The sequence below is a fragment of the Aquarana catesbeiana genome, linkage group LG07 (genome assembly GCF_042186555.1).
Source record: "Aquarana catesbeiana isolate 2022-GZ linkage group LG07, ASM4218655v1, whole genome shotgun sequence".
NCBI classification, from domain to species: domain Eukaryota; kingdom Metazoa; phylum Chordata; class Amphibia; order Anura; family Ranidae; genus Aquarana; species Aquarana catesbeiana.
Window position 1 is genome coordinate 174481010 of NC_133330.1, and position 16028 is coordinate 174497037.

Genomic DNA, 16028 nt, shown 5'->3' on the forward strand with positions numbered 1-16028 from the left:
GAGGGAAGGCATTATATCCAAATCTATGAGAGAGGGGGTAGTGGTATTAATTTATAAGAAGGGGTGATAACATGGATATTTGAAATTGGAGGCCTATCTCCTTACTAAATTCAGACTACAAGGTCTTTGCAAAGATGGTGGTGAGGAGATTATCTAAGGTCATTAGTAGGATGGTTGGCGACATGCAGGCCTGTGCAGTGCCGGGTCGAATGAACTCGGAGAATTTAATTTTAGTTAGGGATATAATTAATTTTTGTAAAGATAGGAATAAATTTATTATCCTGACATCATTTGACCTTGAGAAGGCATACGATAAAGCAAATCATGGGTTTTTGTGGGAGGTTTTGAAGCAGATGGGTATATCACAGCTGCTCATTAATGTAATAAAAGGGTTGTATTGGGGGATCAGTAGTCGGGTTCTGGTTAATGGGAGTTTGGGGCGGGCTTTTTTGGTTAAATCTGGGGTGTGACAGGGGTGCCCCCTGTGCCCTATTCTCTTTATTTGTTTTATTGATCCACTGTTAAGGATGATACAGAGGGATAAGGTGGTGAGGGGCTTTTTGGTGCCTGGGAGTAGGGGGAAAATTGTGAAATGTTTAGGCTATATGGATGACGTGGTGGCAGTGTGTCAGTCGGTGGTGGGCGTAAGAAGGGTGAAGTTACTTTTGTCAATTTTTTGTGTATGTGCGGGAATGAGTGTGAATTGGAATAAGTGTAGTTTGGGTGTGTATGGAAGACAAGTGGAATGTGTGGATGATCAGATTGGGAAGGTTGAGGATGGAGTGAGGATTTTGGGTATTGTCTTTGACTATGGAATGAAAGGGGAAGTGTGCTGGAATGAAGTGGGAGAAAAGATAGCCAAGAAGTTGAGGTTTTGGTGTCTAAGAAAATTGTCGATTTATGGGAAAGTTTTAGTAGTCAAGGCAGTAATCTTACCTTTAATTTTGTATACAAGTAATATCTTCCCTCCTGGGGAGATAAGATTGAGGAAAATTAATCAGTTATTGTTTACCTTTTTATGGGGGTCGAAATTGGAAAGAGCTAAGAGAGAATGTGGATAGACGTGAATGTAATGTAGGATGATAGCTTTTTCAGGTGGGTGGTTGTTTAGGAGATGGGGGTGGTTGGGAAGGGATTCAAGGATACCGGTGGCTTACGTGGTGGCACGCGACTACTGGGTATTGGAAAAGTTTAGGGTAGAGTTTAAGTTGGCAGATTTAGGAGAAGGAGAGAGGGATAAAGCATAGTTGCCAACATTGTAAAAAAAAAATGTGGGACACTTTTGTGGCTGTAGGCGGAGCCGTACAATAATTAGGGGGTGGGGCATTCGTTTGTAGGCGTGGCTTAGAAAAAACACAAGCGCGCCGTGGCGAAGAATGGGCGTGGTTTACGCGTCATAGTGGGTGTGGCTTAAATGGGCGTGGCTCAAGAGGGTGTGGTTAGAGTCTGAGATGAATGAGGGAGCGGGGGAGAGGGAGAGGGGGAGAGGGGGAGAGGGAAATGACGGGACAGCAGCCCCAGATCCTACACAATAAAAATATGTGTATTCTAGAAAGTTTAACAATCAGCAGATAAAGATACTCCAAACACCTGGTGTTAGCACTTCAATCATCCCGGCACCATGATTGTTATGGTGTCAGGATGATTGAAGTGCAGTATTTCTATTATTACATTGTAATATAAAATTAAATCATTCAACTCACCATAATGCAGAATCAGTGGGAGCCCTGAGCGTGTCACTAGCCACGTCGCCTGACCCTGGCAGAGTCCGTCCTTGCATCAGGTGCCCCCGGCGGAGTCCGTCCTTGCATCAGGTGCCCCCGGCGGAGTCCGTCCTTGCATCAGGTGCCCCCGGCGGAGTCCGTCCTTGCATCAGGTGCCCCCGGCGGAGTCCGTCCTTGCATCAGGTGCCCCCGGCGGAGTCCGTCCTTGCATCAGGTGCCCCCGGCGGAGCCCCCCCCCTCGCATCAGGTGTCCCCGGCGGAGCCCCCCCCCTCGCATCAGGTGTCCCCGGCGGAGCCCCCCCCCTCGCATCAGGTGTCCCCGGCGGAGCCCCCCCCTCGCATCAGGTGTCCCCGGCGGAGCCCCCCCCTCGCATCAGGTGTCCCCCAGTGGAGCTCCCCTTACAAATTCCCACAGCGGTGCGCCCCCCCTCCCCTACCTCAGGTGTCCGCCGGTCTTTTCGAATACCGCATGGCAAAACCCCCGCCCCTTTCCCTGGCAGCGGGGCGGGGGTAGGCGGAGTGGGGCGGAGCGGAGGGTGGGCGGAGTGAGGCGAGGCGGAGGGTGGGCGGCGACGGAGGAGCTCCGTCTAGCCCCCCCCAGCCGTCTTCAAGCTTCTTCAAGATGGCGGCCGGCGGAGACAACGTCTCCGCCGGCCGCAGACCTCTAGCGGCAGGTGGCGGCGGCAAAAATCAAAAACCGGATTTTTCGGGACATTTCCCGGGACACAAAAAATTTGTGAATGGAGTGTAAGTCCCGGGAAATCCGGGACAGTTGGCAACTATGGATAAAGTGAAGGTGAGAAAGTGGTTGATGGAGAAGGAGTATGTGTAACCTTAGGGGCGTTAATGCGTCAGTGGCTGGTGAAGTATGGAAGAAAATGAGTATATATGGGGTGACAAATGTGCAGAGACAGATTGTATGGATGAGTTTGCATGACTGTCTAGCTACGAGGCTATTTATGAAAAGGAGGGATTCGCGTGTCTGATATTTGTCCAAGAATGAATTGTGGGGGTGTGGTGTAGCAAAAGATGTGATCAATAAGAGTCAAGATCTGGTGAAAGAAATAATAGGAGTGAAGGTGAGTGAGTGGAAAATGATGTATGGCTTGGGGAAACTGGAAAAAGATAGAGTATTGTGGTTAAAGCTATGTGTATTAACCACTTACCAACCGGCCCATAGCCGAATGACGGCTGCAGGGCGGTTGGATAACTCTGGGTGGACGTACTATGACGTCCTCCCAGAATTCCCCTCTCGCGCGCCCCCTGGGGCGCGCACCCGAACACATCCGTGACCGCCGGGTCCAGGGGACCCGGCGCATCACGGATCCCGGTAAATGGCCGCTGATCGCGGCCGTTTACCATGTGATCGCGCCGTCAAATGACGGCGCGATCACATGTAAACAGACCGGCGTCATCTGATGACGCCGGTTCCTCTCCTCCCCTCCTGTGTACCGATCGGTACACTGTGGAGGAGAAGGGGATGGATGGATGTCTGCAGCGCTGTGGGCTGTATGTGTAGTGCCCACAGCGCTGCACAGAGACATCCATCCATCCATGCTCAGCCATCCCTCACTACTAATGCTGTGCAATACTCTGCAATACCCCCACAATACTCTGCAATACCCCCACAATACTCTGCAATACTCCCGCCATACTCTGCAATGCTGTGCAATACTCTGCAATACCCCCACAATACTCTGCAATGCTGTGCAATACTCTGCCATGCCCCCGCCATACTCTGCCATGCCCCCGCCATACTCTGCCATGCCCCCGCCATACTCTGCCATGCCCCCGCCATACTCTGCCATGCCCCCGCCATACTCTGCCATGCCCCCGCCATACCCCGCCATACCCCGCCATACCCCGCCATGCTCAGCTGTACTCGCCCTCTATATGTGGCCAGGCTGTGGAAGTCTCACACATGGGGTATCGCCGTACTCAGGAGCAGGAGAATCTATTTTGGGGTGTCATTTTTGGTATGTACATGTTATGTGGTAGAAATATTGTATAAATGGACAACTTTGTGTTAAAAAAAAAAAAAGCGTTTTAACCACTTCCCGCCCGCCGGCCGTCATACAACATCCTTGACTTTGTGCGGAGATATCTGAATGATGGTTGCAGCTACAGGCATCATTCAGATATCAGCTTTTTCAGCCGGCGATTCCCTACACCATGAGAATGATCATAGCAGCTGTTCCACTGCTTGATCGTTCTTACGGAAGGCGAGAGGGGACGTCCCCCCTTCCCGCCGCCTTGCGGTGCTTCTACCGACTCACCGCTACGATCGAAGCCAGGATCTTTTTTTTTTTTAATTTCAGGCTTCCCAGCCTAGAGGTGAGATGTGGGGTCTTATTGACCCCATATCTCACTGTAAAGAGGACCTGTCATGCCATATTCCTATTACAAGGATGTTTATATTCCTTGTAATAGGAATAAAAGTGGTCAAAATTTTTTTTTTTTTGGAAAAAAGCATCAAACTAAAATAAATAAAGTAAAATGAACAATAAAAAAAAAAAAAATTTTTAAAGCGCCCCTGTCCCTGTGTGCTCGCATGCAGAAGCGAACGCATACGTAAGTCCCGCCCACATATGAAAACGGTGTTCAAACCACACATGTGAGGTATCGCTGCGATCGGTAGAGTGAGAGCAATAATTTTGGCCCTAGACCTCCTCTGTAACTCAAAACATGTAACCAGTAAAAAATTTTAAAGCGTCGCCTATGGGGATTTTTGAGTAGCAAAGTTTGGCGCCATTCCACAAGCGCGTGCAATTTTGAAGGGTGACATGTTGGGTATCTATTTACTCGGCGTAACTTCATCTTTCACATTATGCAAAAACATTGGGCTAACTTTACTGTTTTGGTTTTTGTAAAGCACAAAACAGTTTTTTTTTCCAAAAAAAATGCGTTAAAAAAATTGCTGCGCAAATACCGTGCGAGATAAAAAGTTGCAACGACCGCCATTGTATTCTCTAGGGTCTTTGCTAAAAAAACATATATATATAATGTTTTGGGGTTCTAAATAATTTTCTAGCTAATAAATGATGATTTTTACATGTAGGAGAGAAATGTCAGAATTGGCCTGGGTGCTCCAGAACGCATGAAGGTGCTCCCCTGCATGTTGGGCCTCTGTATGTGGCCACGCTGTGTAAAAGTCTCACACATGTGGTATCACCATACTCGGGAGTAATAGCAGAATGTGTTTTGTGGTGTAATTTGTGGTATGCATATGCGGTCTGTGAGAAATACCCTGCTAATATGACAATTTTGTGGAAAAAAAAAAAAAGTAAAAAAAAAACCTTGATTTTGCAAAGAATTGTGGGAAAAAATGACAACTTCAAAAAACTCACCATGCATCTTTCTAAATACCTTGGAATGTCTTCTTTCCAAAAAGGGGTCATTTGGGGGGTATTTGTACTTTTCTGGCATGTTAGGGTCTCAAGAAATGAGATAGGCCGTCAGTACTTCAGGTGTGATCAATTTTCAGATATTCGCACCATAGCTTTTGGACTCTAACTTTCAAAAAGACCAAATAATATCCACCGATTTGGGTTATTTTTACCAAAGATATGTAGCGGTATAAATTTTGGCCAAAATATATGAAGAAAAATTACTAATTTGCAAAATATTATAACAGAAATGAAGAAAAATGTATTTTTTTACAGATTTTTCGGTCTTTTTTCTTTTACGGCGCAAAAAATAAAGAACCCAGCAGTGATTAAATACCACCAAAAGAAAGCTCTATTTGTGTGAAAAAAAGGACAAACATTTCATAAAGATACAGTGTTGCATGACAGAGTAATTGTCATTCAAAATGTGAGCACCAAAAGCTGAAAATTGGTCTGGTTAGGAAGGGGGTTTAAGTGCCCAGTTGTCAAGTGGTTAAAGGAAGCGTTGAGGGATGCACGCAACTTGTATGTATATAAAAATGTTTCGTTAGACAGTAAACAATGTATTGGATTATGGCTAAGCAAGCTATACTTTTTTTCGTGTTGGATAAAAAGGGTGTGGATGCTGAAGGCATCTGGAAATTTAAAAAATGGAGAATGTTGATTAAAAATTAAGACTTTTCCACGATGATGCAAGACCTTGTTGGAGACAGTGAATGAGCGTCAACCTGAATAGTTTCTCGAGAGTTTTCTGAAGTGTAATTAAAAAAAAAGAGTACATTTGGGTGTCCTTATTGAGTTTCTAACACATGTATTTTCTATTTGTATTTTGTGTTATGTTGCAAAACAGATGTGTTTTTATGCAATTTATTTGTTACTTTGGTTTGCTTCTTCCTTTTTTTTTTTTTTTTTATTTTTTTTTTTGGGTGGTGGTTATTTTACCATGAAATCTTTTTTTATGTTGGCAATTTTTGTTGTTTTTACATTGTTCACTTTGATTTAACTGTCTGCACTGCCTTATTTTTAAAATTCTTTCTCAAGATGTTGTGCCTAATGTTGTGTTAATCCTTAATAGATGCCCATTTGTGGGTGCACTCCTTTTATCTCCTGTTAATTTACACTGCAAAAGGTTCAAACATATTCTGTTAGTGTCTCAAATTAACATACATGTGTGTATTTTGCTTTCCTTGCTCCTTTTCTAAGTCCTGTGTGTGTGTGTGTGTGTGTGTGTGTGTGTGTGTGTGTTTTTTTGTTTTTTTTTTTTTTGTTTTTTTTTTCTTGTTTTGGACCAATAAAATTGTTTCAAATTCTGTATGTTTTATGTGTGTTCTTTTCATGCAACGGATTTCCCAGCTGCAGCTTAACAAGGCTGATTAGCATGTCTTGGAAAAATCCCTTTTTTCATTTTTTAAGTTACTTTCCTGGTGCCTTCATGGTAGCACATGCATGGATTGTGCGTATGCTGCCATGGATAGTGACCAGGAAAGTAACATTTCAGAGTGGTAAGTATTCAATTTTCTTTTTGAGCAGTGGTTTTCAGCCTCAGTCCTCAAGTACCCCCCTGACAGGACATGTTTAGGAAATTTTATCTTATCTAAAATAGCTGTCCAAAATACAAAGCCATTGACTTTGATTTAAAGCACCTGTGCAAGATGAAGGAAAACCTGCAAACATGTCCTGTTGGGGGATACTTGAGGACGGGGTTGAGAAGCACTGATTTAGAGCACTGAACTAAAATCAAGCTGAAGACAATCCTATTCTAATTGTGGTCATTTGAGAGAAATCAAGATCTTTATTTATTTTTTTAAAGGTTGGGCTTTGTGTCCCTTGTCTTAAAATTGGCTTCACTTCCTGTCACATAGCCAAACAGGAAGTGAGAGTGAAACCCTAATTTTCCTTGGGGATACACAGGTCAATCTAACTAGTGCCCCCACTATGCAAATTGCATTTTAGCACTTTGTTGTGTACACTCCAAATTAGGTATTTTGGGGTTTATTAAAGGCAAATCCTTTCTGCAATACAAGTGTAGTTGATGAAAATCAGAGGGGTAGCATTGGTGATTTTATCATCCAATCATGTAGAGGCAAAGATGCTGTTTTTTTTTCTTTTCCTTGCATGTCCCCCTTGGATCTCCAGCAACTGCACTTCTAAGTGCACTTGTAGTGCAAAGTGGATTTAACTTTTAGTAAATAAACCCCAAGATACATAATAATTTGGGATGTACATGGCAAAATGCTAGAGTGCAATTTCCCGATTGGGGAAACTATTTAGCTTGACCTGTGTGTCCCCAAGGACATGCATTGGTAGGGTTTTACCCTCACTTCCTGTTTGGCTATGTGACAGGAAGTGAATAATTTTGAATGCAAAATTGGCAAAATTTGGGAGGTGTCTTCACCCTATCAGGGGTGTAGACATCCCCCAAAACTTATAATCCCTCTGCAGTCTATCCCCAAGCAAAAATAAGAAAGGATTTTAATGAGTTTAACTTTGCAAAGACACATTCTTAAGTTCAATTGTGATGCATGTTAACGGCCCATTTGACGTTTAATAGAAAGTCATCAGTTGCCTTTGACTCTAAACCAGGGATACTCAAACTACGGCCCTCCAGCTGTTGCAAAACTACACATCCCATGAGGCATTGTAAAACTCTGACATTCAGACATGACGGGAATTGTAGTTCCTGAACACCTAGAAGGCCGCAGTTTGAAGACCCCTGCTATGAACATTATTTTTGGCCAGTCCTACAAATCTGCATCTGTTTTTCTATTAACCACTTTGTGTCTGTGCTATAGCCAAACGACGGCCACAGCGTGGACCTGCATTTCTGGGAGGCTGTCATAGGACGGGCTCCCTGTATGCTCCCTGCTGCGTGCGCACTGAGTCACTGAGACTCGGGTGATCGAAGTAAGGGCCGATCTGTTTATTTTTTCTACTCATGCTGACAGCATGAGGATAAAAATAAAAGCTGATCACTGGCTTAGGTGCAAGGGACATTGGTCCCGAAGATCCAATTCTGCCTCATCTGTGCCCACTAGTACCCCCTTCCAGTGCCACCTATCAATGCCCACCAGTGATCCCAAGCAGTGCTGCCTATCAGTGTAACCAATCAGTGCCGCCTCATCAGCGTACATCAATGAAGGAGAAAAATTACCTGTTTGCAAAATTTAATATCCAAATATACAAAAGCGGTGAACTCGCTGCTCCTCCCCATTAAAATCAATGGGGCAGCGCTGTGATACGGCCAGCAAAATGCCGATCCAGCGGTGTTTTGCATGCAGGTTTAACCCCTTTTCGGCCGCTAGCAGAAGGGTTAAAACCGCCCCGTGGGGTTAAAACTGCCCCGCTAGCAGCCGAATAACGCCGCTAAAACAGTAAAGCGGCACTAAAAAGCGACGCTTTACCGCAGTCACCCCCCTGCCCCAGTGTAAAAAGGGCCTTAGGCTCTATTCACACTAATGCGTTTTTTGATGCATTTTGCAGAAATGCATGGGAATTTTTTAACATGGGTTCCTAGGGAACATGTTCACATCAATGCATTTTTGTGCCTCTGTTTTTGGAAATGGTCGGGGACTTTTTTTCCCGCAAAATGCAGCGTTTTGTTTGTAATAGATTTCAATGGACCTACATCCAAAACGCAAGTACCGCGTTTTTACTGCAATTTGCATTTTTCTTTTTATTTCCTTTTTTTTACACTGTATATAGCTGGTTGCTAAGAAGTTGGCCGGAAAACTGGCCGCCGCGTCCTTAACAACCTATGAGTCATCAGCTGACTTCCCGCTCAATGTAAAAAAAAATAGTGAAAAAAAACAGCGTGGCCCCCCCCCCATACCAGGCCCTTCCCGACAACCCTTGCCCGGTGGTTGTCGGGGTCTGCAGGCGGGGAGCTTATTAGAATCTGGAAGCCCCCAGATCCCGGCCCCCTCCATGTGAATGAGTTTGGGGTACCCCTACCCATTCACCTGTAAAAAAAAAAAGTAGTGTAGTGTTAAAAAATACAGTACAGTTTTTGATTAGTCTTTTATTACAAATCTGCTTCTTCCTCCATCTTCTCTGCTTCTTCCTCCATCTTCTCCCGCATCTTCATCCTCCGCTCTTCTCCTTCTCCCCCTGCTTCTACTTCCGCTCTTCTTCTGTCTTCTTTGTCCAGTGTTCTTCTTTCTCCGCTCCCGCCGACGACCTTCCTCCGATGCTGCATCCCGCTGATCTGTCAGCGCCGATGACCTGCATTTCTTAAATAACGATGGGAGCGTGGCAACCGGATTACATCATCAGAATGCCACGCCCCCCTTGTGACATCACAGACCCATCATGCCCGGGCCGTAACGTCATAAGGGGGTGGGGTCACCGGATGACATCACCCAGTGACCTCGCCCCACTTTTTATCTCCAGGTGAATGGGTAGAGGTCCCATGTACCCCATACTCATTCACATAGGGTGGGGGCCAGGATCTGGGGACCCCCTTGTTAAAGGGGGCTTCCAGATTCCGATAAGCCCCCCTGCCCGCAGACCCCGACAACCACCGGGCAGGGGGTTGTCGGGAAGAGGCCCTTGTCCCCATCAACATGGGGGCAAGGTGCTTTGGGGTGGGGGGTGCAGGGCCCCCACTGCCCCAAAGCACCCATCCCCCCATGTTGAGGGCATGCAGCCTAGTATGGTTCAGGAGGGGGGTGCTCGCTCATCCCCTCCCTTTCCTGACCTGCCGGGCTGCGTGCTCGGATAAGGGTCTGGTATGGATTTTGGGGGGACCCCACGCCATTTTTTTTTAATTTTGGCATGGGGGTCCCCTCTGAATCCATATTAGACCCAAGGGCCTGGTATGGACCTGGGGGGGACCCCACGCTGTCTTTTTCTCTTTTTCTTTTTTTCTCTTTTTTTTTCTCCTTTTTTTTTCTCCTTTTTTTTTCTCTTTTTTTTTCTCTTCTTTTTTTTTCTCTTCTTTTTTTTTCTCTTCTTTTTTTTTCTCTTCTTTTTTTTTTCTCTTCTTTTTTTTTTCTCTTCTTTTTTTTTTCTCTTCTTTTTTTTTTCTCTTCTTTTTTTTTTCTCTTCTTTTTTTTTTCTCTTTTTTTTTCTCTTTTTTTTTCTCTTTTTTTTTCTCTTTTTTTTTCTCTTTTTTTTTCTCTTTTTTTTTTCTCTTTTTTTTTCTCTTTTTTTTTTCTCTTTTTTTTTTCTCTTTTTTTTTTCTCTTTTTTTTTTCTCTTTTTTTTTTCTCTTTTTTTTTTCTCTTTTTTTTTTCTCTTTTTTTTTTCTCTTTTTTTTTTCTCTTTTTTTTTTCTCTTTTTTTTTTCTCTTTTTTTTTTCTCTTTTTTTTTTTCTCTTTTTTTTTTTCTCTTTTTTTTTTTCTCTTTTTTTTTTTCTCTTTCCTGGTATGAATCTTGAGGGGTAACGCCATGTCAAATTAAAAAAAAAAGCATGGGTTTCCCCCAAGGGGCATACCAGGCCCTTCGGTCTGGTATGGCTATTAAGGGGAACCCCCTACGCCGAAAACGGCGTGGGGACTCCCCCCAAATCCATACCACACCCTTATCCGAGCACGCATCCCGGCCGGTCAGGAAAGGGGGTGGGGACAAGCGAGCGCCCCCCTCCTGAACCGTACCAGGCCGCCTGCCCTCAACGTGGGGGATGGGTGCTTTGGGGAAGGGGGGCACGCTGCAGACCCCCCCCACCCCCATGTTGATGAGGACAAGGGCCTCTCCCCGACAACCCTGGCCGTTGGTTGTCGGGGTCTGTGGGCGGGGGGCTTATCGGAATCCGGGAGCTCCCTTTAATAAGGGGGCCCCCAGATCCTGGACCCCCACCCTATGTGAATGAGTATGGGGTACATGGTACCCCTACCCATCCACCTAGGGAAAAAGTGTAAAAAAAAAAAAACTGAAGAGGTTTTTAAAGTAATTTATTAGACAGTTCGGGTGGGTCTTCTTCCGACTTCGGGGGTCTCTCCGGTTCTTCTCCACTGTCTCTGGCCTTTTCTCCCGTTGTTCGACCTGTTCTCCGCGCTCTCCGGGTCTTCTGCCAGGCTCCTCCGCTATTTTCTGCTCTTTTGCTAGTGGAGGAGCCTGGTCTTCTGCCTTCTTTTCTTCCAATGTTGACACGATGGTCTCTCAGGCTGGAATGCTCTCTGAGCGCTCCGCTCTGACTTATATAGGCGGTGACCCCACCCCCTTATGCCATCACAGTCCCTGGGCATGCTGGGACTGTGATGTTTTAGGGGGCGTGGTCATGGGTGATGTTGACCACGCCCCCTAAAACCTCAGTCCCAGCATGCCCAGGGACTGTGACGGCAATAGGGGGCGGGGTCACCGCCTATATAAGTCAGAGCGGAGCGCTCAGAGAGCATTCCAGCCGGAGAGACCGTTGTGTCGACATCGGCAGAAAAGAGGGAAGAAGGCCGAAGACCGGGCTCCTCCACTAGCAAAAGAGCGGCAAAAGAGCAGAAGATAGTGGAGGAGCCCGGCAGAAGACCCGGAGAGCGTGGAGAACAGGTCGAACAACGGGAGAAAAGGCCGGAGACGGTGGAGAAGAACCGGAGAGACACTTTTTCCCTAGGTGAATGGGTAGGGGTACCATGTACCCCATACTCATTTACATAGTGTGGGGGGCTGGGATCTGGGGGCTCCCAGATTCCGATAAGCCCCCCACCCGCAGACCCCGACAACCAACGGCCAGGGTTGTCGGGAAGAGGCCCTTGTCCTCCTCAACATGGGGTGCTTTGGGGTGGGGGAGCCCGCAGCGTGCCCCCTTCCCCAAAACACCCATCCCCCATGTTGAGAGCATGCGGCCTGGCACGGTTCAGGAGGGGGGGGGGGCGGTCGCTTGTCCCCACCCCCTTTCTTGACGGGCCGGGCTGCGTGCTCGGATAAGGGTCTGGTATGGATTTTGGGGGGACTCCCCACGCTGTTTTTCAGCGTAGGGGGTTCCCCTTAATATCCATACCAGACCTAAGGGCCTGGCATGCACCCGAAGGGGGAACACATGCCAGTTTTTCTCACGCTGCTTTAATAGGAAGATGTATTTTTCCTATTGCAGTGAGCGCAAGATGTACCTCGCCGAGAACCAGCGCGATCCTATCACGCTGGAAACAGGTACAGGTACTCCTGTGTGTGCGCTGGTTCACACGCTGGATTAAGGATCGGTCCAGCGCACCAATTAAGGGCTGAACCAGCGCAGTGCATTCATCTTAGTAAATGACCCCCATTGTGTTTTTTTCAAACTTGTCACTCTTTTATTTATAGCGCAAAAAATAAAAACCGCAGAGGTGATCAAATACCACCAAAAGAAAGCTCAATTTGTGGGGAAAAAAATAACAATTTCATTTGGGTAAAGTGTTGCATGACTGCGCAATTGTCATTCAAAGTGTGACAGCGCTGAAAGCTGAAAAATGGCCTGGGCAGGAAGGGGGTGAAAGTGTACTGTATTGAGGTGATTAACATCAGACAATCCCTGGCTGCAATGAGCTTCCAATCTAAAGTCAAAAACTAATTTTCCTACATTAGAGACTTTCAACAGGAGACAAATACAATGCCAGCATATCTTCAGATTGTTGTGAGAAACCCACACAGGGAGAACATATAAACTTCAACACAAGCATTGGCATGTTGGGAAATTATACCAGCAACCCCAGTGCTGCTAGACAGAATTGCTACCCACTTAGCCAGTGGGCAGCCTCACACAAGTAGTCCACATCTCTGTGGTGTGAATCAGCTTTAAGTCCATAGCCATGCTCAGTGTCACAAGCTATATACAATATATTGGCCTAAGTATTAGGACACCTGCCTTTATACGCACATGAACTGTAATGGCATTCCAGTCTTAGTCCGTAGGGTTCAATATTGAATTGGCCCACCCTTTGCAGCTACAACAGATTTAACTCTTCTGGGAAGACTATCTACAAGGTTTAGGAGTGTGTCTATGGGAATGTTTGACCATTCTTCCAGAAGTGCATTTGTGAGGTCAGGCACTAATGTTGGTCGAGAAGGCCTGGAAGGACTTACAGTCTCCGCTCTAATTCATCCTCAAGGTGTTCTGGTGTGTTAAGGTCAGGACTCTGTGCAGGCCAGTCAAGTTCCTCCACCCCAAACTCACTCATCCGTGTCTTTATGGACCGTGCTTTGTGCAGTGGTCCAAATCATTTGATGGAGGGGGGATTATGATGTGGGGTTGTTTTTCAGGGGTTGGGCTTGGCCTCTCAAGCCCAACCCCTGTGAAGGAAACTCTTAAGGCATCAGCATACCAAGACATTTAGAACAATTTCATGCTCCCAACTTTGTGGGAACAGTTTGGGGATGGCCCCTTCCTGTTCCAACATGACTGCACACCAGTGCACAAAGCGAGGTCCATAAAGACATAGATGAGGGAATTTGGGGTGAAGGAAATTGACTTGCCTGCCTCCAAGCCAAGGAGCTGCCAAATGTGGAAATCTCCTACACATAAATACACATATACTGCATTTCTATGGACATATAGGTGGTGGAATTATATTACTCAAGAGTTATTCTTCTCGATTTATTCTGTGATATTTGGTGGTATGGCAGCAAGGGAGACACAAAACAGCCTCCTGAGCTGCTGTGGGGTTAGGATGGAAATGAATTAACTCCAGCAACAATCTTTAAGGTGATCAATTAACTCAATAGTCTGAGCTATCTCCACCCACCAAGAGGAGGGGGAGAGAGAGAAAAGAGAAAATGGAGCTAACATATGGACATTCCGGGGTCAACAGACAACACAACTCCACCTGGGAGGGTGGAATGTGTGTTCGTCACCACCTAACAGAGCGCGTGTGCGTTCCAGGCTGGTTCCCTGTATTCACGGCTCGCTGCATCAGCCCCGCCAAAAGGGGCGGGACGGCGTCGCACATCGTACATACACCAACGCGCAGAGAGGCAGGATGTGCTGAGAACGGACCGGGGGACCCTCGCTGGGGACACCAGTGTCCAAGAGTGAACCACAGCCTCATCAAGATGGAATGGTGCCACCCCCCCAGTTTATAAGAGGCTGTGGGTGGCTTATGCGCGACAGGCATTGTCCTCACAAGGGATTAAAAAGGACAATTGCAGGCACAAGAGAGAACCCCCTTGAGAAGGTGTGGACAAACAATTGAAATATGCAATACAGATATGATAATACACATCAAAAAGAACACCATGTAAATCCACGTGTATGCAGCAAAAAATATATGCCTATCGAAATTATTGCGACTATAAAACATGTCTATTTTGACAGAAATTACAAGGAAGGAATAGGAAAGAAAAATGTACAGAAGACAAAGAGAAACAAAAAAAAGTATTATCCTGTATATTCTGAACCCCCAGATACAAAGCCCTCCAAAAATGGTTTGTAATTAGTGGCCTTGTTCAAGCTGAAGTATCTTTTTATTCCAATTCCCCCCCCCCCCATGAACCCATGAAGACTTTACTTTTTTTGTTGGGCCGCTATAATCCAGTGGGATATAATGAAATTGGGGGATTTTTCTTGCTTGAAACTAACCTGTAGGGATATTAAAGCTTTAAAAAATATCTCTCACAGGGATAATTTCTCTGTCTCAGAGAGATTATCTAACTCGCCTGACAAGCTAGACAGGAACTACAATCAAACCATCAGATAAATGGGGGAACACGGTCATCATGGAAAATGACAAATACGTTTCAATGTGTATAAGGCCCCTTTCACACGGACGGATAGAATTGTGCTTTTAGCTACGTTTTCTACCGCAGCTTTTGCACACAATGCTTTCCTATGGCCCCATTCACACACTGCGTTTAGCTGCGTTTTTCATTACATGCGGTTTGGTGCGGATAGAAAAAATAGAATTGACTGCGTCCAGGAGTGATTTTTTTTTTTTTTTTTTTTTTTTTCTTTCAATAGTTTTTATTGAGAAGTTAACAAAACAATAAGGATGATCAAGATTACAGGTCCCACCACAAGATCAACTTATACTCATACACATAAAGTAATTGACAGATCATAAACTGCTTGTAGGACAAAGAAAGATATGTCGTAATCATTACATTAAATTCCATAAGATCGACTCACTGTGCTAGGAGGAGAGGTCCACCACTCAGGAGAAGCAATACCAGTAAACCAAAGATATATGATGAAATAATAATGAAGTAAAGTCTTTAATTGGAGTAGTGAATTCAAACCTGAGGTGTCTATCATGAGTATTATACCCAGAAAGACAGAATAACTAGTAGAGCTTATGGTAAGGTTTGCATGTGACTATCCAATTAGCGAGGAAAATGGAACCATAGGTTCAGTCAGCAGTAAACAAGCTTTGTTAAGTATCTGAAGAAGCCTATCATCTATAATAAAGTGATGGATTATAGTAACGTCTGTAAGTGTTAGCAAAGCAGTCTAACCTGTATGCCAAAAATCTATAGGGTAAACAAGGGAAGAGGATAGGAAAGGAGAGAGAGAAGAAAAGAGAGGATAGAGAACAAGAAATGATACATCTTGAGACGGTGCGGTACTCGCTCGGCCACAGGAGTCCAGGTCAAGCTGTAGACAAAGGTGGCGGAGATATGTATTTAACCCATGGGTCCCAGGTGGCATCGTGTTTAGTAGTAGTGTCCAGGAGAATACTAACCGTCTTCTCCTGGGCCATGATCCATGAAATCTTTCTCTTAACCAAGAGAAATGAAACAGTGGATCCCTTCCAGGCCCATGCAATCGTGAGTTTGGTCCCCAGGAAAATGAACATAATAAGTCGTTGAACTACTTTAGGAGTTTTAGGGCAGGGAAAATTTAGGAGAGCCAGCTGAGGAGACTTTTGGATTGGGAAGCCTGTTATTTTCCTAATGGTATGAAAGATCCTATTCCATAAACCCCGGATTTTAGGGCAGTCCCACCAAATGTGTAACATGGACCCTATATGCCCACAATTTCGGAAGCACATAGGGGAAGCACTGGGGTAGATTTTGGAGAG